We start from the raw sequence: 27,397 nt of genomic DNA, 5'->3' as shown, positions 1-27,397 counted from the left end.
CGACGAAACGCTTCACTCCGAATGAGAGACACGCTCAACATTGGGACAGTCAATAGATCCAATAACGGTCTTCCGTTCTGAATGGACAGAGAGCTTTCAGCCGCTATGGCGTCGTGATATCTGTGAGACCGACTGCACGTGATAATGGATTTCCCGGAAGGGTTGAAATTAATTATAGAACGTTGTAGCTATTACAAAGGGAGTGTACAGCATTGGAAGCCGAAGTGGAATGAACGACCGACGGGGAATGGGCCTTGTTACTAGCAGGTCGCAATGCGAATTTACACGTTTATACGTCTGTTGCGGGGTTTGTCATCCGCGACAGCGAACGTTATTGATATCAGAGACTATCCGACCGGAGAGAGAAATTCATTTAATTCTAGGAATACCAGATTACAAAGGAAAGTTTTTTTTTCCGACGGATTACACGTGCTATTAAAAGCTCGCTTTTTATTTACGTGGACATTCGGAAGAAAGAGAAAGAGAATATTAGAGCTACAACAATTTTTTATTGTTTCTCTTCAAGATAAATAGTGTAAAAAAAAAAAAAAAAAAATCGAATTTCTACCAAAGAAGACGCGTATGATTTAGATACCGAACTTGTAATCGAGCACGGAGCGAGAAACTCTCGGTTTCGCGATAAAGAGAGAGGTCTCGTTACTTTTCGTAAATTAAATAAACTGCATACGTGCCTCGCGTATAGGAACCCGGGCCAGTTTTATTCCGGCGGCAGGTGTACGGGCGTATGGATTTATACAAGAGAAATGAACAGCACTTCCGGGAACGTCCAATTCCCGGCGCAGAACTGCGTTCAATGTACAATATTTTTGCGGGACGTAATATAAAAGTGTAAGACTTCGCGAAAGAAACGGAGGAAAATGGCAGTGCGTGCAGTGTTTGTTTCCTTTATGTGCTTTTATTCGATTTCGTTCATTCAAATTTTTTGGTCGTAAACGCGGAGCTTTGTTTTATGACAGCCTGGGCGAGCGGCATGTGCAAAAAAAGGAATATGAAAAAGTAAAGAGAGGAAGGGTAAAAAGAATGCGGGAGAACACAGGCAATGCTTAGCCAAATTGCGTGGAATAAAATTTACATTTTATTGCGCGCGATTCCTGAACGCAAATCTCCCCCGTGGAAAAACTCTCGTTTTGCCATCGCGACGTTTTACCGCGCGCCGAGAGTAATATTATAATTCTCTGATATCGTTCCGCGATATGAACACAACATCGCCGTTTAATCTACTGACGCGGATATCACAGAAAACCGACAAAAAAATAAATATAACTAATACGCGGGACACTGATTTCTTTAGCGAGGAGATCCGATCAATTATTATTCGCCGTTAGATTTCAGAAGAAACATTTGCGAAGAATTATTTTCCAGATTTGATTTACATTTTTTATTAAACAATTTAATAGAGAAGTTTTTTTTTATTAAAGTTAATTTAAAAAAAATAACTTCTTTTTTTAACGACAGATAAGGAGAGTATATTATTTTTCAACTGTGTTAATCGATATCAATCTTTGGCGACAAAGCGGAAATGCAGTCGCGATCTTTTTCAGGCCAAATGGTGTTCTGATAAAAAGAATTCGTTTTCTACATCAGCGATGTGAGAACGAAATTGGAGACGAGGATGACGGTGGAAAAAAAACGAAGAAAAGCACGAAAAAAGAGGAACGATACGAAAAGGGAAGCGAGAGAAAGAAAGCAAGAGATATTTGATTCGATATTCTATCGAGATGGTCGGCATTTTTCAGCGTGTCGATGGCCACGAGCATTTTTCGAGGCGCTCGACTATTGCGCGCGTCCACATAGTATTCGGATCTGTATATATACGTACGTATACATATTTATGTACAATTTGAGAGTGTGCGCGCAGAGTATTTCAGAAAACTATCGTCGTCCTATATTTCATCTATAAATTTACTTGTCAATTTTAGGTCGAGTTTATCTCGCAAAACGATATTGAGAGGTAACAACGAATTCAAAAATAGCAAACACAAACACACTATCATAATGCGCGCGTATATAGGAGAGAGAGAGAGAGAGAGAGATAAAGAGAGAGAAAGAGCAAGGACTGAAATTTTGATAAAAATCGCGGCTCTCGATACATTTCGGTTCATCGAGAGAAAGAGAGGGGGAGAATGCTATTTCCATCGGGCACGTTCACCACATACAAACCATTTCCTTCGTTTTGCGCCTACGCACACACGCGTCGCGATAACACGTATCGCACGTATTCGCAACCGATCCAATCGCCGTTTTCGATGGTCCGTTTGTCATAATAATCCCAGAACGGAAACCGCACAGTCGTTACTTTCGTATCATTGGTTTCCTAGGATTCTTCCCCGTTCTCTCGTAAATCTGCCATTCGCGTTCTTTTTTTTATCATCATTTATATTCAAAATATCGTATTTTATATTGTTTAGCTTCGCGTCGCTAAACATGTGTCATATCCGTTTTGCACATGGTTTAAAAAAATAACAAAAATCACCAAAATCAAATATATTTTTTCGTTGAACGCAAATAGAACATTGTAAAACATCCATTGTGTACGTATAAATATTCACATGTTGAATATAAGTTTTTTTAATTAATAGAAATTGATATCAAATGTTTCAGGTTACCGTCCAGAGATACGCCATGTTATTTATTTACAATGTTATCAGAGAAATAAATGAACACTATACGTCTTGGTAATTATTATTGCGCTTCTATACACACGTGTATCTATTTTCGCAAGCGCAGTTTATTTCTCTCGTGCACCACGAGATAGCAAACTTGGAGCAATATCTAACTGGAAGGGACAAAGGCTCTCACTACTTGGTCCTCGATCCTTACGCGCGCGCACAAACACACACACACATTCTCGTCCTATAGAATTATTTACCAAAGTTTCTACACGACCCGAGAAATTTATGACGACCACCGGAGAAATTTAGCGTGGGTTTTGGCTCAGATTCCTCCAGCAAAAAGCGAACTTCCGCGAACTTTACGCATGTACCGCGTATGTTCGATTACGATACGCAAGCGATATGTCCAACTTGGACGCCGGGTTTTCTCGTGCTGTATGATTCATCTTTTAATAATGCACGCAAGAATATTGAGAACATTTAGACACACTAATGTTAAACAATATTAGTTAATTAACGCGAAACGAAACGCGTCATTATATAGAATAACGAAATAACCGACATGTGAAACGACACGGGAATTAAATTACTCGGATTTATCGAACGTACAATAATAATGGCTTAATGCTTGTCTTTTCCTCTCTCTCTCTCTCCCTCTTTCCGCTAAAATCTCTTGTTACACGCGGATGGACGCGATGGATCGGGTTACTCAATGCCTAATTAAAGGGGACATTTTAATCGCCGCTAGTTAGTGACATTGATATCTTTATAAAAAAAAAACAGCGTGTAAAATACACGTTTATTCTTTTCCGTTGTCTCGTCTCTCTCCCATTAATACCAAAAAAAAAATGAAAAAAAAAAAGAAAATTAATGACGATATTTAAGCCAACAAATCGCAGCCAAGGGAAAGCAGGGAGAGAAGTTCAGTGAAAAAGAACATCGTGAAAAAGTTCATTTTCCTTACGTTTGTCGCAATAACACAAGCACGTGAAATTGCAACCGTCCCTCACTTTTTTATCCCGAGAAGCACTGCTTAATGAATCGCTCAATCTTCTCGCGCGCACACGCGATATTACCTGAGCATAAAAATATTTCACTTCCGCTCTTGAGCCGGCAACGACCCGGCTTAAGCGAAATAATTAAAGCGCAAGAAAACGTCAGTATCAAAATGATCATGGTCGAGAGTCGGCGACCGTACGTCGTGCGCGCGCGCGAGCTTATTTGGCGGTCTCGCGAATTCACCCTCATTATCGCATAGGCACTTACGGGGAGGGTGCACACGACATTCGCGCTGGCTGCCTGCAGCAGCGCGAGTGAGTGAAGTGCACGCAAATTCGTAAGCACGAATAGCGATTTTATCAACAACCGGAAGTCCCATTAAAGTATCCCCGAACGAGCGAGCGAGCGAGCGACGGTTAGAGAAGAAACGGACGTCTGGGGTGACAATTAGTTCTCTTATCCTCAAGACATCTTGACGTTCTCCCGTTGTTTCTGTGCGTGTGTGTACGCGCGCGCAAAATGTTTCCTACTATTTCGCGCGAACGCTCGTAGAAACTTTATACAAAACGTTTATGAGACCCCTCAAATTTGCTCGCGACATTTGCTCTTCGTTCTCTTCCGGATTTTCCTTTTGACATTTCTCGTGTTTCGATTGTTATAAAGAGAAACTTTCGCGAGTGAGAGATTCATTCCACACGTTAAATTTCAAGCAACACATTGTTCACATATATATAAATACATAATTCTCTTCTTCAGCTATAAATGCGCTGTGTGCGCGACACCCTGTATAAAACAAATGGGAGATTTTATCGTTTAAGTACGGATGAAACGCGATGCTTATCGTTATCGAACGTCACTGCCGAATTGTAGCTACGGTATATTGCGGTGCGATTGTCGTCATGCCATCACCAGCTATGTACGACGGAATGACTCATCCTGAGGGTAAGCAGTCGTGGTAAGCGGAAACGCGTGAATGCGACACAAACCCTCGCAACAATCCACGTTGCAGGTTTATTGTATCAGTTATGCAATTTGTATTAATACAAGGAAAATTATAATGACAGTTTATCCTTTTTTTCTTCCTCATACTGGTTTTTTTCTTAAGTACTCGATAATTATTTTTTTTTCCTTCTTTAATTTTAATTAAAATAACTTTTCTAACGATAAACGTTAATATTCAATAGTTAAAATACGTATTACTCTCTTTTTTTCTCCTTCTATTTCTCTCTCTGCCTTTGTTATTGATGTACGTACTGCTCTTGTCGTCCATGTTCCTTTTGAGACGTGTCCAGTGCTTTCGTGCATCGCGCTCTTGAATGCATGCATGCACGGCCCAGCCATGTGCGATTACATAGAGTACAGAGAACCCTAGCGCGGCGCCACGGGCGGTCGACATTGCGTACACGCTGTCTCTTCGACCTTATATAAGTGCATTTGTACGTGTTGCACGATTTTACACCCGAGACCATCTCGCGTCGGCGAATGGCACGACGTCGGGAAAGAGAAGGAACATATGCATCGACCGCACGCATGCATTTTATATGCTCGCTTGAATTTAGTGTAATGCGTTTTTTTTTCTCATTACTTTTCTCATTTTTATTAATATGTATTCAGAGCGCTTTGTATCGCGACAATCTCGAAACGCAATAATTTTTACATCGCGCGAAAGATCGTCGCGATTTACACGCGTATTATTAACGTGCGGAGAGTGACGAGTTTTGTTATTACGAGTCGCACGGGAAAAAAAAGAATTAAAAAAAAAAAAAAACAAAACGCAATTTTCTGGCTTCTCGTTACTTTTGTGAAATCAGCAGCAATCGAACGATCGTTTATCATCCCGGACGGTTTGTATGTATCGACGTAGACGCGAAAGAAAAATAAATGCACGCGCGATGCATACGGTTGTGTTTCGCGAGATATATCAACATTCTACGCGCGCGCGGAATAGAAACGTTCTCGCAAAAAACAAAAAGAAGAAGCGCGCAAAACTCACCTCGCTGCCGGGAGGTAGCCGGGACGATTTGTTTCTTGTACGAGTCGCCATGCATCACGCACCGCCAGGTATAGCACGTGTCACAAGCACGCACTAAGATGAAAATTATTCGGACGAGACACGCGCTCGCGCGCGTCGCTCTCGGTACGAATATCGCGCGGACAAAAGCTCGCGATCCCTGACTGCTTTCGCGAATAATTTTCTTTCTTCCCGCGGGAAGATTGTTGTCGAGTGCACGAACTGAAAAAACTATCCGGAAACAAACAGAGGCACAAAAGAACAGCTGCCGGATGTTGCACTTGCGCCTAGAGGCATTTATCTTTTTGATACGACTCGTATTTTTTTGTCAGGCTCTCCTTGCGTATTAAATTAAAAATCTTAGAAATGTTAAACCTCGAGTGGAACAGGTAAGCAAAACACATCCAAAAGTACTTTGGACCGCATTGCAACTATTTTTTTTCAAACCGTCTGTGTTGTTTTCACACGAGAAAAAATGCAGACTTTTTCAACATACGCACGGAAACGTTCACGAGTGCGACAGTTGTGTTACGGTCGTTAATTCACTCGCAGAATATAATTAGAAAACCCCATTATCGCACGGCGTAAGATATATGTCAATAGTAAAAAAAAGCCTTGTTGTTTTGTGTATGTGTGTGAAATAGTTTTTATATATTGAATAAATGTTTTCTTTTCTTACACCTCTGTGTTTTAGTAATAAATAAACACGTGACTAAAGTAGGTAACTTTTTCTTAGTCACGTGTCTTTAAAAACGAGACTAAAGTCAGTGACCTCACTGTAGTCACGTGACCAAGGTCATTGACCTCGGCGTAGTCACGCGACCAAGGTCAATGACCTTACCGTAGTCACGTGACAGAGGGAAAAGGAAAAACGACTTGTGAGTAAAGTCATGTGACTTTTCTTTAGTCACGTGTTTTGAAAAACGTGACCAAAAAAGGTCACGTGACAAGGAGGAAAGACAATGCACACGTTTTGGCCGCGCGACGACAATAAGAATCACGTTTCCGAAAACGTGAATTTTTTACTTCAAAACTGTATCGTTGCCTATCTCCAAATCAGAGATACAATAAAAAAAAAAAGCAAGAATACGTTGTATTTTAATGTTTTGTTTTGAAGCGATTAAGAAAACGAAATTGTTTGGTTTAGTCGTTCTTGAGATATTGCCTTACGAAGATCTCCGCGCAACGAAGTCGCGCTTGAACGGCGCGAGGCACTACCGTGCCTCTTGATCAGGAACACACATTAGCAAAAGTTCAACTTCCTTATACAGCCGTAGCAAACTTTCTATTTAACGCTCACGTTTTCGCTAAACAACAGCCAACTAGCCCGATCGCGATAACGAGTACAATTGAAGCTTGCACACCGATGTGCGGTGTGTTGCACTATATATTCTGACCCAACAACTACAATACGCGGTACATAGAATACAACTTGGAAACTCGGTCTATCAGATCTCGATTGTTGTTTCATACGATCAGAAAAAAAAACAAAAAACAAAAACGACATGTGAATAGCTACCGAGACGTTTATCGTACACCGCTTTTCTATAACAAGTTCGTGTCATTTGCAAAGTAGTTTTTTTTCATTAAAATACGTATACAACTTTGATGCTATCAATATTTCGAGTTTTAACACAAGTACAAACAAATATTTAAAACACGATAAGTTTTGTTTCAACACAAATTGTGTGTAGTATTTTGTTTCCATACATCAAACCGATCACAACTAGGAGAAGACAGAAAGGATATAATGATCGCTTATTTTCCTTCGGTAACTCTATCATCGCAGCAAAACTCTCTCTCTATGAAATGAGCAACTGAAGAACATCGAGTGTTCCAGTTAGGCGTGATTTATGCTCTTCGCTAATCACTGGTTTTCGCCCGCCGGCTATTTTTCAGCGTCGGCGGAACGTGTCAACGATATAACTTTGTGATTACGCGGTCGTGTGGCATTCAGTAGCCGGTGCAGTTAAATGCGGCCATACGGCATACAATAATTCAGATTCTTATCGGTAAGCCATCGTGCAAAACTGGTTTTTCAAGCTATATATAATATCAGCCCGGTTTATACAAACAAAGTTCATGCGAACCTTCTGGCGTGACCGTTTTACGAAGGAAGTGGTTTTTTTCTTTCTGTCCAACAAAGGGATTTTAAAATCATTGAAAGAATATATTTACCAACCTCTCTATTTCTCTCTTCTTTTATTTTTAAAATACATAGAGAAAAAAATTATGTAAAGAAACATATATAACGTAAGTAGATAATTTTTGCCACATTGAGATATCAATTAATTGGATGAAGATTGTTCCTCCCTCCAGCGCAACAAGTTTCTTGCGCTCGTTTAATTTACGATTTAAACCCATTATCAGAACTCCTCAAGATCATCCGCACATCTAATCGCAAAAAGATCCAAAACTTTCTTTTAATCAAAAGAGATTCATATCTCAAAGACCGCGTCAACTAACGGCGATGAATCGTCGAATCGCGTGCGTGCGATATTCCAATTGGGAATACACGCAACGACGAGAAAGGATTTGCTCGGTGCGTTCTCTCTTTCTGCTTATCCTCACTGTGTTTTACGAAACACAACAATATTTTCGCCCGTTGTACATATCGAGCGAATAAATTCGTGCGTACATATACTCCTGGCCATCAGCTATAATTCACGTTCAAATTGACTGTACTGTGTACAGTGTGTGAGCTTCACAGCGGAGATACCTCGGCATCATGCATCGTTCCGCCCTGTTTCGCGAACCGACTATAATTTATGGGAGGAGCTGAACACACACAAGCCGTGCGATTGACCCGAACGGAGTTCAACGATTATGCCCAAGGGTATAACTTCGTTATGGACGTGCGAGGAAAACTTCGCCTCGCATTGCGCGCCGATCGCGAGCCCCGACTCTCTCGAACTTTCATTTCCGCTTTTTAAATTTTTTACGACATAAAAAACACATACACGGTATAAAAAATACATACGGTGTCTGTAGTCTATTAAAAAACATTATTAGAGATAGCGCGCCTCGTTCAAAGTATAATGTAATTCATACACGATGTTACATCGATTCGCATCCGGGAAAAGTAGAAAAAAAAAAAGTTGATATTACAGCACGTAATTCGGTCGAATGGAAATTTATTCACACTTTGCGCTCTTTGCGCTCGGAATATCGATGCAGCGGGCCGTTATTTAAAGACGCGGAAATTCCGTTCCGGAAGAAAAGAGGCACGGGCGCAGAAATTAGATAGTTTCCGACGGAATCCCATTACACAAGGGTGCACGCGCGAATTGTGTTCGATACAAAATAGCAACGCGCTCAAGGTCGAATGGACGGCGCGCGTGTGGGGGAGCAGCTGCGTGCAGATGTCGTTTCCGATATTGCAGCGTAAATTCGGCTTTGCAATCTCGCGCTTAATACGCGACATTGGGTTTTTGCATCGCGTGCGATTTGTGTTACATAACGGAGCTCGTTTATTTTTGATACGGTAAATGTAAGAGCGATCGCAACGGCGGTAATGCGGTAATGTAAATTTTTCACATTCAGGATCAACCCATCGCTAGAAAAAAAAAAATAATAATAATAATTTGCTTTAATAAAATCGCGCGCCGCGTCGCACGCGATCATCAAATTGTTCGATGTGTTACGACGCTGACGAATTTTCAATTAGATTTAATCGCGCTCGAATCGGCCGCGGCTTAATAAAACGTTTGTCGAAATAAAAGAACATACAAACGATTATTTTCACGGCTAAAGGAAAAAACGAGCGTAGAAAGAGCCACGGAATTCGCGGAATGTGAGGTCTCTTTTTGCACTTTTACAGACGGAGCGTGTGTGTCTAAACTCGTTGTGTAGCGGTCGGAAGATTAATCGTTCTGATTCGGCGACACGGAATTGAATTACGAGCTGCGCTCACGAAGGCACGACGTTGGAAAGGTCGAGAGAGGAACGGCGAGAGAGACTTTTTTGAAACGTCGTCGCGCGAGGATCAGCGAGGGTCGAAACGTCGTTGTCGTCGGTGCGCAGCCCGAAGGAAGAGCTCCGTATAACAATGACGAAAGTTAATTCGTGCACAGTCTGCGCAACCGGAAAGAGAAGTGGGGATCATAGAGCAGAGAATATATCCGGACGACCGTTTTCCAAGTGGATCCTTCAGAAGAACGATCCCCGCGGGTTATCTCCACCGCGACCGTAGGAGAAGATGATCGTTTAGATAACGATCGAGAGGTCGGAATTGCGCTCTTGGATGTAAGCGCGAGGCACGAGAGGGGGAGGATCAATTCTCTAACAAAAACGTCCGACAACGAGGTAGACAAAGTGGTCGTGACGTTAACGTTAGCCAGACAGATAAGCCTCGAAATGGTCGCCTGCTAGATTTCTTTCGCTACTTTGCTCGGAAACGAGCGGGGGGAGCGCGGGAAAAGCTGCGCGGATCTACAAAAAACAAATATTACTTCGGGCAGTGAAAAATTGCGCAACTCTTTTCCTCGAGGGTGTATGTGCGACAATCTATCATCGGCGTTAAACTATTAAACAACAAAATTCCCTGCGATCTACCTAACATATCGGTTGTATAATTTGTTTCAAACGCAATATTAACAGGTAACCATTTATATTCGTTGAGATACATTAGATTTAGTTAAATTGCAAAATAAAGAGAGTTAAAGTTGTGTTTATTTATAATCGAGAAAGAGAGAGAAAGAAATAAGTTTGTTTATTTCGAATATTAAAATATTTAGCATGTACTAAACACATTAATTTTCGTTTGTTTTTACAGCTCTTGAAATACGCGTCGACATTGTAACAAATTTTCCGAGTTTGAAAGATCTTCTCACATATGAGTAGCGAAAAGGTAAACGCACGCGCGTAAAATACGTCCGTGGAAATTTATGGGAACGGTTAATCATTCTCACATATACTGCTTCGTGTTCTATGACTAATTATCGCGAGTATATAATTGCAAACCTGTTTTCTCGTAAATCGCGGCCATAACAAATGAAATATATATACATATATCTATATCGCGAATAATAACGTGAAAAAAAAAAGAGATATTGTGTCGTGACAAAATAGATTACTCTAAAGTAAACATATCTCGGAACGTGCAATAATCTCGCGGCGGCAAAAAGCAATGAGGAAGATGAATTTCCGCGATGTGAAAAAAAAAGAGCTGTGCAAATATTGTTATATCATAATTTCCGCTTCTAACACGAACTTTATCGCATCGACGTAACTATAACACCATTCGTCGTTTCTTCTCGTGCCAAGATTTCGTTTGCTCTTTCGCGTTCGCGCGGAGAAGAAAAGAAAAGTGGAATAAATGCCGCGAAAGAGAGAGAGAAAGAGAAAGAGAGAGAGGAAGAGATCGCGAAGAACGAGATAAAGTAAACGTGCAAGACGGAACTGCGATTATCTTTCTAAGAGACGGTAGACACGCCACCACCTTTAAGGAATACCACGTGCAAACAGTTCGTGCCAATACACCGCGCGTCGGGATTACGCCTCGCCGCTTTTCATCCCGTCTCTTTCTCTTTCTCTCTCTCTCTCTCTCTGAAATTGTTTAACTTTAATAAAGCTATATCCTGCCAGCGCACTTCCTCGCAGTTGTGCTGTTGTCCTTCACGCTACGACTTGAGCGTGGAATATCGTCGAGATTGCGTAGTTAGATGATTATATGCCTCTCCCTCACGAGAATCTCCACGGTTCTTCAGAAGCGAGATTGTAATGGATTTAGAATCGATAAGACAGAAACAAAATCAAAGAGAAATAACGATATCCACGTTTGTTCATTTCGCAATTTAAACGCGATTTAAATTTTACAAGAAGAGAAACATTCGTCCGTTCGAGTGTCTTTGTGATTGTTAATGTGATTGACTGTGTGCACCACATATGCGATACAAGATCGCTGTGTGTGTGAAAAATAATCACAACTTCACAATGAAATGAAAAGTGCGCTCGTACTGTCGTAATTATCATATTACAAGTCATCGTGGTCGCGATGAAATATTCATTGCATCGAGTAATAAATCCGTCGCCGAAGCAACAGGTTAACATCGAAAGTTGTAGCCAGGAAGTGCATACAGCTCTCACACCCCTCAGCAGAATAAGTCCAACGATAAATGATCAACTCTCGTTACGTCGACCGAACCGTTAATTCGTCCGCGGCTCTCAATAGCCCGAGCGCTTCCGTAATTACGTCGGCAATTTGTTGAGAAGAATTATATGTTTTCTCGGATGAGGTAACACGACAAGTCGGTGTTTTATTATGTTCGTGTATGTAGGTATGCGCGCATACGTTGAACGACAGTCGACAGCGCGCGCGCACACGTCATCTTTATCTCTGTCACGGAACGCGGTAGAGTCAAGCCAATAGAAAATAAAATACGATGTGGACACACGTGGGACTCGAGGTAATTTGTCGGTTGATTGCGGATTCGTGATACCCGCGGGATTTCGTCGATGGCTCTCGAAATCGGACGACGTCGATAGTGGAATATCCCACGTGAAGTTCACAACGTGTATAATATCGATCGCTCGTGTCCTCTCTCACTTAAATCACGCGCCATAAATATGCAACAGCATTTTACTGGCAAAGTCTCGGTCTATTCTACGCAGATTTATAGGATTCAAGATGACTCAACAAAGCGAATGTTGTTAATTAATTTGAGAGTGAAAATTCTTTCTCTCTCTTTTCATCTCTACACATCTATTGTAATACCTGGATATTTTATTCTCTTTTACACGTAGCAATTTGTTTGTTTGTTTTTTTCATACGATGCGAAATTTGATAGAAGCCACAAATTGCGAAACTTATACAAATCCGCCCCCTTGTATGGTTCTCCATCCGGCGAGAGTATTCCGCCAGTAATCACGCGAGCTACTAGCCGGGTTTACCGTCGGGTCCGATTTTCACGGAGCGTATACACACAACGCTCCGTCCGTACAACAACGATCCCGCCGGCGATAACAGACGTTATCTCTATCACGTGCGCGCGCGCGCGCGCGAGCGAGCGAGCGAGCGAGCGCGTTTGCGGCACAAGCAAAATTCGAGATCACGATTGTTCGGCGTTTCGGGCAAGAAGGGTGGCACACCCGACTATACGTAAGTGGGTTCGTTTCTTCGTTCGCAGTCTCATGATCGTGACGCGGATAACCGACTCGTCGGGTAATTGGATAGTTTCGTTAGTTCTGTAATCCTAGATTTTCCGAGCCATCTGCCACTCTGCCGACTCGTTGCGTGGCCCCCCCGAGATCACGAGGCTATTCAATTCGCCGAGTTAATTCTCATCTCTCCTCGCGATAGACTGAGAAAAACTAATAGTTGGTCGAGGTACAATTACGTCGTGACGCGACGGCAATTGCGCTTCGAGTAGTGTTGATTAAAGGAAACACCAAGCGTGGAGCTTTTCATGAGCACAAATGTGTTACATCAGATTTCAAAAAACTTAACTTCGCTACATTTCGCGAAGATTGAATCACTCGCGCGATTTTCTCGCTTATTAAATTCACATTTCATTTCCTCAGCGAAAAGTTTTAAGATTAAAATCGGAAATTGTCAAAACGTCTCGCGCGCGCGCGCGTATATCACGAGAGAAGCTTGCGAATCGTGAACGAGAAGCGTGGAGCGAACAACATAAATCACGATCTGAGCGTCTATCAAAAGCGTCGCCCGACGAAATCTTCTTAGAGCAATTTGTAGCACAAACGAGCCGCAGGCAAGCGACCGGGGAAAGAGGAAGGGTAAGAGGGAGGTTGAATGTTTATGAAACGCGACGAAGCAAAATTGCCGTAACTGCAGAGCGAAAGACAAGATAAAAGAGAAACAACGGGGGAAAGGCGGAGGAACTTTGGTCTATTCGTTTTGGGATGCAATGAGACGAGTCGACGTAAGAGAGGATTAATGTCGAAGAGACGCAGATGTTCGAAACGCTCTAAGCTCATTTCCTTAATAGCAGTATAACTGCTATATAAAGTAAAGCCGCGAATAAAATTCGCTTTCGAAGACGCAATACAACAAAAATGAATTTCGCGCGTTTCCACGTTCCCTTTATATGTTCGCGCGAATGTCAAAAATAAATGATAAAATAAAACAAAATCGCCTCGACACTTTTAACAATAACCGAATTAAATTTGCGTAGACAGAAATATCGCTCATATACGAACGTGTAACATACGGGGAACGTGTCAATGCGGCAAGACGACGATTCTTTATCGACTCTTGCGAGAGGACGGAGAAGAAGAAGAAGTGTGGGGACAATAATTTCACGCGATCGATTTTACGGGCGACCTCAGCTGCCTTTGCACAAGTTTCAGTTATATCCTCTTTCGAAATATATATATGTATATACATATATATATATATATATGTATGTCTCGCGTCTGTAACGGAGATATGTAGAGGTGGGAAGAGATACAACGGCTTTGGCCGCCCACGTCGCTTTCGGAGTTCTTGAACTCCGGTTGACAAGGGCCAACGGGATTTAGGATCAGCAAAGGACAGTACGGGGACTGAACTTTGCTACGTGTAATCCTCGGCGCATCACGCGATGTAATCGCGAGGTTTTCGCATTCTCTCAACACCAAAAGGGTGTACGTGTAAAGGATCTGGATGCGGTGAAAGTTCTCACGAGATTATGTGAGTTGAGACCGAAGCATTTCGATTTTCACGAGTAACTTGAAATATTTATACGACGCCCATTTTCTCTCATCTTCTCATTTGTTATATTTACGCGTGTACGTTCGAACAGTCAAATATTTAATGTTTTTTTCGTTATATATGTTCAACTGAATTATTTCACCGTATCTATACATATAAAGCGCGGAATATTGTTTCCGCTGATAAGAATTAGCTGGCAATTAAATTGCGGTTTAATATCTCCTGCGTGCAACGCTATACTCTATTGCCCGAGGGATAACATGAGAGAGGAGTATCAACTAAAATAACAAAAAAAAAATTATTCGAAATAGCCCGTATTACTTGAAAGTTTAATTAACTCGATGAATCTACTCGGCGCATATGTATAGATACGTGATTCTGCGTATGTGTGTGTGCGTACACACACACACATACACGATGGGTGCATATTGCGCCAAAGCCATAAAGCGCGAAGTAATTCTCTTGCATCTATGCCCTCGCTGACCATGCAATTTATTTTCCATACAGTTTTCATGGGCTCTTAACGAGACTCGTCGCGCATCTCTCCACCTTCGCTTTCTCTCTTTCTATCTTTCTATCATTCTTTGTTGTGCTCTGTGTGTCGTATGGAGTGCTGATTTTCGCGTATTGTGCACAGTGATGCGCCGCGGCGAGGAGCATGCGGCGATACGGGACCGACAAAGGGAAATGAAATTTACTTTGAAAGCGTTGCTCACGTATTTGCGTCTGCGTAAATTAGATCTGCATGCGTAGTTCGTTTCAATACGTGGCCTGCTTGTAACCGGAAAAGCGCGCGCGCGCGCGCTTCTCTCTCTCTTTCTTTCTTCTTCTGTTTCTCTCTCTTTTTCTCTCTCTCTCTCTCTCTCTCTCTCTCTCCGGTCATATCATACATTATATGCGTCTGTATGTTCCAGGTATAATTTCGAGTTTGACTTTAAAATTACCGAGTTTGTACGCGATATGAAATTTGCAATTACGTCTCTGCACTGCGCTCGAGCGAGAAAAAAAAAGTTACGTTCATTATTCACAAGCGGGATATGACGAATTTATTAACCACCCGTGTAAAAGCGTACGCGAAATTATTAGAATACTTTTAATTGTCATTTTCACGTGGGAAATTTGAAATACAAAACCATATAAAGAACGGAATTAACAGAAAATGTAATATACGGTATATTAAATACTCACTCTATGTTATATACTCGATACATTTTATCATCAAAAATATATGATAAAGATACTGTTTTTTCGCGGTATTCTCTATGTATAATATTCACATATTGCAAGAACCATACTTGAGTGTAATTGTAACTTTGATACGTATAACAAACATATAAATATTATCTCACATATACATATTTATATATATGTATTTATATATATGCTCTCTGTTTCTATTTAAAAAATTAATAAATTAATAAATTAATAAAATTAATAAAAATTCTTACTATACACTGTAACCCCATGTTCATGTACCAGACAAAATAGCGGAGTTATAGAGTTAAAGCGCCGTGGATGTGCACGGGAGTTGATTAAGTCGCGCTAAGGTTGCTTGCTTTCTCTGCGAGAGTAGAAGGCCAGTTGGAACTCGAAGACCGTGAAGTTCGCGGGTCCTGTGGAAATACGCATAAGTTGCAATTCACGTAGAGAATTCCCCGCCGGTGGTAACATCGGCGACGCAACTCTCCGCGCGGCGTAAACTTCTCTGATTTCCCTGTTTGTGAAGTAATTACCATCCGCACGCGCTTATCGCAACCGTGTACATCGTCGTTGGCGGGTACTTGAACATGTAATAATGGAAATTTCAGGCGCCATCATCGCACGGGAAGATAGAGTGCACTCGATCAAACTTGGCGCAACTTCGTTACTACGCTTCGTCATAATAAAAAAAAAAAAAAAAGAAGAAAGAAAAAACTTTGCAATCTCTCGTGATGACTTTTCCGCTGCAAAAGTCTCTGCCAATATCGCGCGAAAACATCTGGGATTTTTTGTGATGAGTTATTCGGTTTGGCACGTGCTCAAATGGAAGTGGAATCGATGCGCTCAAAAACAAGACGGGATTAGATGTTTATGTACACGTAGAAGAAACACTTGGTAATTTGGAAAAAAAAAGAAATATTTGACTCCGGGTAAAAAAAAACAAACTTTATCACGAGAAAAAAAAATTAATTTTCTTTCGTCAAACTTCTTCTCACGTGAGAATTTGTGAATGAATCCATTCGTCAACGGGATTTTGGTGGATTTTAACCCGTCGATGTAGGCCGCGCGCGGCAGTAGCTCACGGATATAGGCGCGCAAATCTCGGCGAATCCTCGACTGGAGACGATACTTGGATTTTCGTCGTGAAGTACATGTAGTCTCGGAAGGAGATCAGAACGCGGCGAAGAGAAGGAGAAAGAAGTGTGCGACAGGTGTGTTGCGAGAGATATACATGCACAGACTGCACGGAAATATGTCATGCGCCTAAATCGAGAATCTCTCGCGCAAACTCTAGCCAAACGGTCGGACGATCTTGAACCTCTTTTTAGATAGTCGGTGGATATTCTATTTAGTCAAAACACGGAAGAGCGCGCATTGCCAGGTATAAAAATCCGACACGTACATTGCTTGGCGCGAATATCGTTTCTGCGATATTTCTCTCGCGGTACAAACGCGATTTTCTCTTTCTCTCTTTCTATCTCTCTGTGTGTGTGTGTGTGTATGTGTGTGCACAAACCGTAAAGATACGTGATCTGTAAAATCCATTTCCGCTCGCGCACATCGCGCCGAAACGCTAGATATTTTTTTTCATTCAAACCGAAGACAATCTGATTCTGATATGAAGACTGGATTATTATCTTACGCGCGCGGCACGTACTCGCGGAAGACTAACACTCGCAAATTGAACGAGCTGTTACACCCGAGCATTCGTGAGTTTATGGTGCATGAAACGTGGCTGTACGAGAATTTACACGGCGTCTCTCCGCGTTCTTTATAGCCGCGAGTTTAGCCCCGACATTTACGACACCTTTAAGGTATAAAATTGCTAGGCTATTAAAAATGGGGATGGCTACCGTCGCGAAACACGTGCGAATGGTTCACCGCTGAAAAATATCTTGATCATTGCGGTATTTTTATTATCTTTCGTATGAGAAAAATGTGTGCGAGTTGATCGAAGAGTCAGTTGGATGACTCTGAAAAAATTGAGATTGTTCATTGATCTATGTGTATCGACTTTTCAATTTATTTGGATAAAACACGTATTTACCCTTTTCCGTACATAAATCGGTCTCCAATTGCCATTTGTCTTGTCGTCGGATTAATCAGCAGCCGCGCACGAGTGTAGCAACTATTGAACGTGTAAATACTGACGTCTATAAATCTCATCTATGTGACCAGGAATGAGGTGCTTACCCTAAAGCGACGTGCAAGCTGCGCGCTCATCACGGAAGACGGTGTGTATGCGTTGAAACCACAAGAGAGATGGAAAAGCGATAGAAGACCTAGAAGGAGAGAGAAAGAGAGAGATAGAGAGAGGGAGAGAGGGAAAGAGAGAGAGAGAAAATGGCGTTCATCGTTTCTGGGGTAATTTTAGATCGGCAAGATAGCGTTTGTACGAGAAAAAGAGACAGAGAGAGGGAACTGGCATGAAGAAGAAAGACGGAACGAGAGGAGAGAGAAAGAAAGAGAAGGAAGATGGGAGAAATCGGCGGAAAACGCGAGGAGGAGAGAAAGAGAAAGAGTTGAGAGAGACGACGGGTCACGGAGACTGTGTTTACGAAAACGGGAATAGGAAGCAGAGGGAGGGGAAGAGAGAATCGCAAAAGGTGTGAGAAAGAGAGTTAAGGGGAATGTGCCAGAGAGGAAACCGCGCGGATAGCGCGGAGTGAGAAAGAGAAAAACGGGGGTAGGAAAGAGAGACGGTGGGCAGGCGAGAAAGAGAGGAAAAACAGAGAAGAAGGAGGTAGACTTCGGGTGCGAGCGGTCTACTCGAACGCAGTGATGCCGACCAGCTCTAACCGGGTGTCGCCGAATCGAACCCAGGTTCGAATTCCGCACGGCTGTGGCCGCGGAAGGAAGCAGGAAGAACAGGAAAAGAACGAGGAGGACGAGGAAGACAGTGACGACGGAGAGAAGGAGGAGGAAAACGACGAAAAGAAGGACAACGACCGACAACGACGGCAACAACGACAGCGACAACGACGACAAGCACAACGGCGAATGAGAGCAAAAAGAAGTCACGTAGGTGGAAGAGGAAGAAGAAGAAAAAGGTACGTGCTAAAGAAAGTTCCTGTCTTCCTGTCCGGGTGTAAAGGAAAGCGGCGTCGAGCGTGGTTTGACGTGGCGTAACGAAGGGGAGGAAACAAAAGAGTGGAATGCGTTAGAAAAGGACTAAAAGAAAAAGAGAGAGCTTCGCTTCGGAAAAGAAAAAACTAAGAGATGACAGACAAACGAGCCAGTATCGTGATAACCCAGATAAAAACAAAGTGCAAATGTGCGTTCTTTGCTTTGTTCAATGATTGAAAAAGACACCTAAACAACTTCGATCAATCATCTACGTGCGTGATCATTATTCACTTTGGTTCTTACAGTGTGGTGGAATTCAATGAATTGTTAACGGCTGATCGATATCGTTCGATTTTGCCCGCAACTCTATCTGTTCCTATTGCGTGTTACCATTCTCAGGATTTTAATGTTTTTCTGATTAGAAAAGATTCGGACAACACTCGTGAAATTTGCAGCGCCATTTATCTACTTCTTTTTCCCTCGTGGATATCACATGTGTCACGCGTGTGTAGCAGTTCAGCGAATTTTCTCGCGAAAGATCAGCGCGGAAAAAGTGTCAGAAGTTGAGATATGTTGAGAACACATACACACACACACACACACATACGGGAGGGGACGAGAAAACGCTCGTTCTCGGAAAATGTTTTTCAACTCGCATCGTCCGCGCGGCGGTTTTCATGACGTTGTCGTGGTTCCACCGCGATGTTCTATTAGAATCGAAAGGCGTGTACTGTTACAACGCGCAAGAAGAAGACGAGCAGAGAGAGGCGAGGCAATAAAGCGTACAGAACTCAAGAAAACTCTCTCCGAGTTATCCGCGCGGTGAAAAAAAAAAAGAGAGAGAAAGAAAAATAACCGATCTCTCCCTCCTGATCTCGCCCGCTCGATTCCGGAAACGTGCCCGAAGACACTCGGGGATATAAAGAATTTCTGCGGCAGAAATGCGCGGAAAAGAGAAAACAACGACGACGACGACCGCCAGACCAGAGATGAAATCACGTTACAAACTGATTCTGCAAAAATTGAAAATGTCTGCGCCAGTTACGGGCGCGTCTATCGAGGGTAACTGAAAGACATAGACATCGTTGTTGCTAATATCGCAGCTTCCGATAACAAGAAATCGCGACCGTGAAAATGACATCTCCGAGTTTATCAGAATCGGAAAAAAATGTCTCTCGACATTATTTGAGCCATATTTGAAAACAAAAAGAATAAAAGATCGAGACTCACCTTCTAATAATTCGTAAACTTTAGTGTAAAACTTTTTTTAATTAAACGTATTGTTACACACACGCCGCGTCAACCGCGTTTGAGAATTGTCAGACGCGGTAAAACTTTTCGCCGTTTTCTTCCATCGCTATATATATCCAAGTGTTTACATTACAGCGATGGAGGCTTTGGGAATGTGAACACGGCTTTTCTCCAGTTCTCTATTTACCGAGATTACCCGCCTGCCTATCGCACGTGTTTCTTTCACGAATTTGTCGCCGGAGAAAATCAGTTTTTTATCCCTCCGCGCGCGCGCGCGATAATCCTTTAAATAATAACACGACGAAATTAATGCACGACCGAGAGAAAAATATAATCCCATAAATAACGGTCTCAAACCTCTTCGTTGCTATATATATGTATACATACACGTACGCATGCGCACGTAAGGTCACGTAAGATCGTGAAAAATCAATCAACAGCGAGCTTTTATCCCGAAATTTTTCTGTGAGCGCAAAGATAAACAACAATTTTCAATCTCTCGCAATCTATAAAGACTCTCTTTTTAAATAGATACTTGGAAGAATGTTTTTCGATACGCACGAGAAGTTGTTGCTATTATAAGTCGGACACAAATCCGTGATACAGGCTTTAAGTAGTCACGCTCGAGATTGTTCAGACACAAACGACACGACACGACGCAGCGTTTCATGTAATGTACAAATGTCGTACCTACCTACACACAATCCTCTTGCGTGAGTTTCGCAGTAAATTGGGAGAGAAGCGACACATTCGCAAATCCGCACTTCGTAAACCGCTTCTGAAGCTGCTGCATACGAACAGTAAACGCGGCAGTAAACACGCAGGGAAACACGACAAGGGAATTTATTTCGCGATGCGCTCGCGGCGTGTGCAACATAAAAACGCGATTCTTCTCATGCACAGCGAACGATCGTGAATAGAATATGCCGCGAAAAGGTGAGCACATACACACCCGAGGTTTCATGTTGCATCGCAAAGAAAATCGATGTTTTGAATATCAACATTGTTAAGCAGCGATTGTACACGACAATAACATTTGACGCAAATTTTCACGACAGATTTTCGGACCAATTTTGAAAAGTACCTTACTTTCTCGTATCCGAGTCCGAAATAACTCGACATTATTTCTTGACACGTAATCGAGAAGAATGACGCTGTTAAATTGCGAGCTATTGTTACTGACATTCAAGATTTTGCTCTCTCTCTTTCTCTCTCTTTTTCTCTCGGAATCTCAACTCAAGGAATTTCAATCGGGCGCTTAAATACTGAACATCATCGAAGAAAGAGATCTTTTTCTTCGCTAAAACCGGTGTGTGCGTATGTTCGGAAACCGTGTGGCATATCTGCTTTCAGTATCCCGGCCGATTGGCCGACTATGTGTGTTTACATATTGCACTGTCAGGCTGCGTTCATATGGCGGGTTATTTCAGTCGCGAAGAGCGTTAGCGCGGCGTATATGAGATTCCAAATTGTGTCGTGGGAATAGCACGTGGTGGGTATTTCAGTTCCCTCTGCCCCTTCATCCGGACGATTAAGTTCTCATCGCCATGGACTCATACACCCGATCTCCGACGAGCGGATCGTTCGTTACCGGACGCGAAAACATTACGGTAAAAGCTTTTTTTCCTTCGCGCGCCAACCAATCTGTCGGCTGTCGACCGTAATAATGAGTGTTCGACGATGAATTAATTGGGCAGCGCGTTAGTCACGGCCCGACCCGGGTGATTCATGTGTCTAACTCGAACGACTGTTCGTTTTTCTTGGAGTCGTGCCGTCTCTTCCCGTCCTGCCGTTGACGGGTCTCGTCGCGTTGACAGACTCGAACGTTTACCTCGACAAAAATTAGTCGGCGCAAGTCGCGGCGTAGTGTTCTGTTCGTGCGAGAGTGCGACTTATTTTTACTTTCGTCGAGAAATCATCTGAAGAGAGTTATTAAAAATTACTCGAAACCGTCCAGCAAAATGCTTGGTAATCTTGGAAAGAAAAAAAGAACAGAAACAGTTGAGTGATTCGAGTATTTCGAGCAAAGATCGCCGAAGATTTGTATTGCGTCACGGCGAAACGATTCGTGAATCATTGCGAGGATGTATACAACACGGGAAAAGTACGCAGAAAAAATGATTCGCTTCTCCGAGACGGGAGCGATAACAACATCGTTCTGACTTTAAATCGAAAGATCAACCACGTAAGACGCACAGTCCCCGTAAACTTGTAGAGTTCAAGTTCTACTTTCGAGAAGGGAAGACGGAAGAGAGAGAGAGAGAGAGAGAGAGAGAACGAGCGGATGTGGAAATGGGAGGACGAACAAACTTTTGAGGTTTATGAAGGGGAGAGGGAGAGAGAGAGAGAGCTTGACGTTGCAATTAGGCAAGCATTTTCGATTGAATTCAATTAGTTCTTGGCCTCGTCGCGAATCCGGATTGCCCCGACGAAGTGACTTGTGCGGCGGAAACTTGGCTTGCATTGTATTCTCAGCCTTTCCCCGAAGTATACCGGAATTGCAAATGGAGACGCGGAACGAGACCGGGGTCTCGTTAGCATTCCTCTCGAGAGGCATCTAAGTACATCTCCGCTTCATTTTATTGCTATTATTAGACATTCCTGCGTTGTCCGAAGAAGGCGGTCCCCTGCTTGGATGTTTCGTGTGACTTCTTTTATTTCTGCTTGCCAATGACGAAGTGTATTTACCCCCGGCGGCGGTGTCATCTTCGTCACTTACGTGCGCGGTTCGTTAAGTCTAATCGTTATTTCAGTCAAGTTTAAAAAAACAAAAAAACTCTTACCACATTCAGAATTGAGGGATTTTCCATTCTATTAATAAAAGAGAGTTTATTTTTGAAGCTCGACGCATGCATATTACTCCCGTTCCCAGCCGGAGGCGAAATATCGATGAAACATGTCGCATTATGAATAAAGCGAACGTGCACGAGACGTCTCGCTTAATAGGACACGACTTAGTCTGAATGAAAAGCCTGGGAATGGCGCGCGGAACACGCATGTCGAGACCATTCTCTTCGTTATGTTCTCGACGTGTTTTCCATCGATGACGGATACGCGTACGTATATGTACGTACCTATATCGGATGTTTCGTTCGCCTTCGAGCGGAATTTTGCGCCGAAGAAAAAAAACGCGACGATGCGTGGAAACTCCGACGGGAGAGCGATAATTAAAACCGAGCGCCGAACGCGTTCGGATTAACGATCGCGTTCTGAATTAAATTTTCTGCTGCGCATCTGCGCGAACAACCTTCTATTGCAACCGGTGTTGCGCGCGCTGCGCGCGACCGCATGTAAATCATTTGCGACACGCATCGAAACCACGTGTACACGCGCACTTCCGCGTCGCACTTTACGGAGACGCAACACCGTAACGCGACGAAGCCGCGACGAGATGCACGTGTTAACGTCACGCCCGTAAACGTGTCGGTGACACGTGTCGCGCATGTAATCCATGGACCCGCGATAGTTGCTACGACTGTATCACAAATGCACCGCCGCATCGACATGTTTTACATGAGCTGTTCCCGCAGGATATAACTGTGACATATAAATTTGAGAAGGAAAACCACTAAAATCAAATATAGTAAGAGTTTATTTTTCAATATATTTTTTATACAAGAGTATTTTTTTTCGTAAAGTAGTTCCGTTGTATGCACGAATATAATTTGTTTATATTGTTTGTTTTATATAAATCGCAAAAGTGAATGTGCATCGAAGTAAACGTATAACGTCTCGAAATCGAATGACAAATAAGTTTGTGAAAGTTTTCGAGATGGAAGATTTTCCTTTAACACGATGTGATAAGCGTGACAGCCGTTAACGGCGCGTATCATTTCGCGATCGACACCCCGTCATCGCGGTCCGCTCAATAATAACACGTCTCGTCATCGATACCATTTCAACGCAGTCGATCATTCGGATCGAGGTCTCGAATTCGCAGCGTCTGGTTCGCGTCGACCTTCGTACGTTGGCAGTGACGCGCAAAATGCCGCCGAAAGTATCGGTCCGGAAATCGTTAAAATTGTGCACATGTTGGCTCGGGGTCGATAGCGTCCCGATCTTGCACTTCACGGCGCAAATTTTTGCACGAGACGTCACGGCTGTTGCACCGAACTATCCAATCGGGTCGCGTTTATGTTTCACGCTAGGCGAATACGTTAGCGAAAGAGGTCGAATCGGTCTTGCACGCATCGGACGTTGCGTAAGTTGATTATGTAAAATAAACTCGCGAACGTATGAAAAAATAAAGAATAAGAAAAAGGAAGAGATATTAGAACGTGTAATCACAGTGTTTTGATTATTTACTATTAAGAACGCATCGCATTACGATCGAGCGATCGACGTCTGGTTTACGTCGAGGATTATATCGCTACGTTGATATGTGCGTAATACGCAGCCGCCAAACACGTAGGTATCCGCTTCAAGCCGGAAATCGTTAAAATTCGTGCGGCCAATACGCTGCTATTGCTCTCCGGCACGGCGAGCTTTGGGAAAGTGCGTTTCAAAAATGAGAGCATGTTTCAACCGCGAATATTCAACAAAAAACGAAAAAAACATTTGTTACAAACAACAACAATTCATTTTTCACTTTTTTAATTCGCCTTCGCTTTCCGCTATAAGATAAATAGAAACCGGAAAAATATATTTCGTTCTTAAAGCCTGTCCCCAAAAAGTCCCCAAAAGAGAAACGCAATAAAAGACGTCCTCGTTAATTCTTCCGTCTTTATCTAGCTGCGCGTTGGCATGTATCTTATAAAGGTCTTTGCGCGGGAGTTGTGATAAATGTCATGCAAATGTTCACCCGTTTCTTAACGAGCCTCAAGTTTTTACTCGGCAGCGCGAAAACTTTCATACAGTGAAGTTCGCGTTTCACAAAAGAGACACATTGTTCTCTCGTTGGTCTCTCGCCGCGTTTAGCGCGTGTCTGAAGGAGCATAATTGTCGCACGTTGTTGTAACTAGTGGCCTTTTACACCTCGTTTGTGCGCGTTCCGCATCAAAGAGTCTGCGTCTTCTCTTGTTAAACTGCAAGCGCGCATGTCTACGTGTCAGCGAGAAGTGGCAATAATAATTTGTCACAACAAGGACGGACGATGACGGCGGAAAATTAAAAGCTCAAAATATACCGATATCTTGTTTGAGACTTGGTTCGATATTACAAAATAATATATTCTTAACAAAAAGTATGTTATAAAAATATATAAAAATATAAACAACTCTGAAATTACACCATTTCATGTACAACGTAATGAAGAAGAAAACAATATATCGTCTTTCTTCTCTCTCTCTCTCTCTCTTTCTCTGTTAGTCGATATTTATTAATTCATTACGTAAATTTTGCTGGCAAACATGACAGTAATTTTCGTGCTAGACGTGGGTCTTAAATCATGACTCATCTAACATTTGGAATGTGTTCAAATTGCATATCTGTTCTAAGCACACGCATCGATATTGTATTTTCTCTCTGCCCTAGAGCACTTTATCTTCGTTACCCCAATTTTTGTAGATTTGTGCGTATTTTTACACGTACATACAAATGTTCTCTCACAACGAGAAAAGTTTCTTTCTTTGTCGTTCACTTTTTTTTTTTAATATATTTTTTGCAGAACAGCGTGTTAATTGAAGGGTATCTACTCAAGAAACTCGGCAGACGTACGATGAAAAGTAAACTTTTTATACTCCTCTAATTATCGTGAGATGCTTCCGAGATAATTGCAAGTTTGTAACGCAAACTTAAGAAGATCGTTATTTATACAGCAATTAAGCTCTCGCTTCACATTCATACAAACACATTCACTATCTTAGTCGTGTATGATAGAAACTTCTTTCTCACACATCGAATCCTTGACATCTTATCATTTTTTGCTATTTACATAGTTTTATGGAAAACTTATGGAAATGTGGTAAAAGCTGAAATATGCATGTATAAAAGGCACATCATAAAAGTTCATCTTTTAGAAATCCATAAAAACTATCTATTTTTAATCCACCGATTTTGTATGTTAATTGCATCCTGTAACTCGTATCTTAATTTTAATTAATTGCATGTTGTATCTTAATTTTAATACGCACTTAGCGTTCCGTAGGAATATTTTATTTTGTCTGCATCTCTTCAAAATAATTTTTATTAAGATCTGATAAATTTTCCTCTTTCTCTCTTCGCACTTTCTGTTCCTTGCCTTCTCCGTTCTTTGTGTCTGCTTTCAGAAACATGCAACAACGAACGATCGGGAGATACGCACCTGTCTCGTGCTTAGCTGCGCGATCCTCTTTGATGTCATTCTCCGTACTTTGAGTATCGTGAGCACGAAGAGCGAGCAGGAACGAGAGAGAGAGAGAGAGAGAAACGCTGAGAGAGAAACATCGTGAAAAAAGCGCTTTTTAAAGCGCGAGATACTTTGCTTCCTCCGCCATTTCTTCGCACAAGGGCGATATGATTTTTTATTCTATGCATTTATATACATCCGAGCATACGCATCGCATCCTGCGAAACACACACGCGCGCGCACAACAACAAAACTCTTCTGGGCAAAAAGTTGTCAAGGTTTTCTACATCACGAACATCCTGCAAAAAACGTATGTTTCGCAATTTTTTCATGATCCAACGCTCGGCGAATAAAAAGAGACGAAGTAAAAATCTTTATCCTTGAAAGTGTCGTTTCCTGCGATATTATCATTATTATTACACGCATAGCGATTTAATGTAAAATGTTTTCTTAGCGCAATTTCTAATCTAAGTATTCGTTTTCAGATCGCGAGCAGTAGGAGTATCGAAACGACGAGCGTCGTTTTAATCGACAGAAAGATCGAGCGGTTTCACTGAATTGAGAAGAAACGCGCAGCGACATTCCTCAAGTCACAACCTAATAAGCATCAACGTCGTCATACACTTCACTTCAGCGGTGCGCATCGACTTCGCCATTCTCATCGTCTCGACTTTAGCGCATTTTTCAAGGACCAACAAGTTCTCGAGCGACGAGAACATCACGCGCGTTATCGCGGATAATTGTCTTGCAGCCACGGCGCCCTCGTAACCACTTATCGTACTCGCGAGAGCAATTTTTGCGCGGATAAGAGAAGAAAGAAGCTACAGATACTAGAAACTAAAGACTTCAATTTCAAATCCCTTGTGAATAATTGTTGGAGGGCTCGGGGGACGAAGAGTCTCAACGTTCATATAATGAGTCGCGATAGTCGCGACCGGTGATCGCCGCGGTCGAAAGATTGCAGAAAATCCGTCCGGGCGACGAGAATAAATTCTCTTGCGTGTGCAAAACAAATTAAAATAAAAGAGAAAGAGAGAGAGAGAGAAAGAAAGAAAAGAAGACAAACGAGGAGAAACGAAAACGGAAAGAAAAAAAGAGAACTTTTACGCGCTGATAAACGCTGAGTAATGGGGACGCAAATTGCGTGCGAGAAGTACCACGTGAGAAATGAGTGCCGGATGCAAATTCTTTCGACCGCGAGGGCGACGCGGCGATCGGAGCTGCCGGACGTTGCAATTTCGTGTAAACACATCGTCACGTGGATCGGTAACGGATCCACGAAGGTGATCGCACCGTCGTCCGCATCGTGTCCGTAATGT

General features: G+C 42.4%; 1 protein-coding gene across 1 annotated transcript in view; it reads right to left on the bottom strand.

Annotated features, from left to right (window-relative positions):
* The window catches only part of LOC109863848 (tyrosine-protein kinase transmembrane receptor Ror), a 115,816-nt gene that overhangs the window by 46,254 nt on the left and 42,165 nt on the right, over window positions 1–27,397 (bottom strand). The window lies entirely within an intron of this gene.

The sequence above is a fragment of the Pseudomyrmex gracilis genome, unplaced genomic scaffold, assembly GCF_002006095.1.
Source record: "Pseudomyrmex gracilis isolate BER0280 unplaced genomic scaffold, ASM200609v1 scaffold_14, whole genome shotgun sequence".
NCBI classification, from domain to species: Eukaryota; Metazoa; Arthropoda; class Insecta; order Hymenoptera; family Formicidae; genus Pseudomyrmex; species Pseudomyrmex gracilis.
The sequence above is the reverse complement of the archived record's forward strand: the minus strand, read 5'-3'. Positions and strand labels throughout refer to the sequence as shown.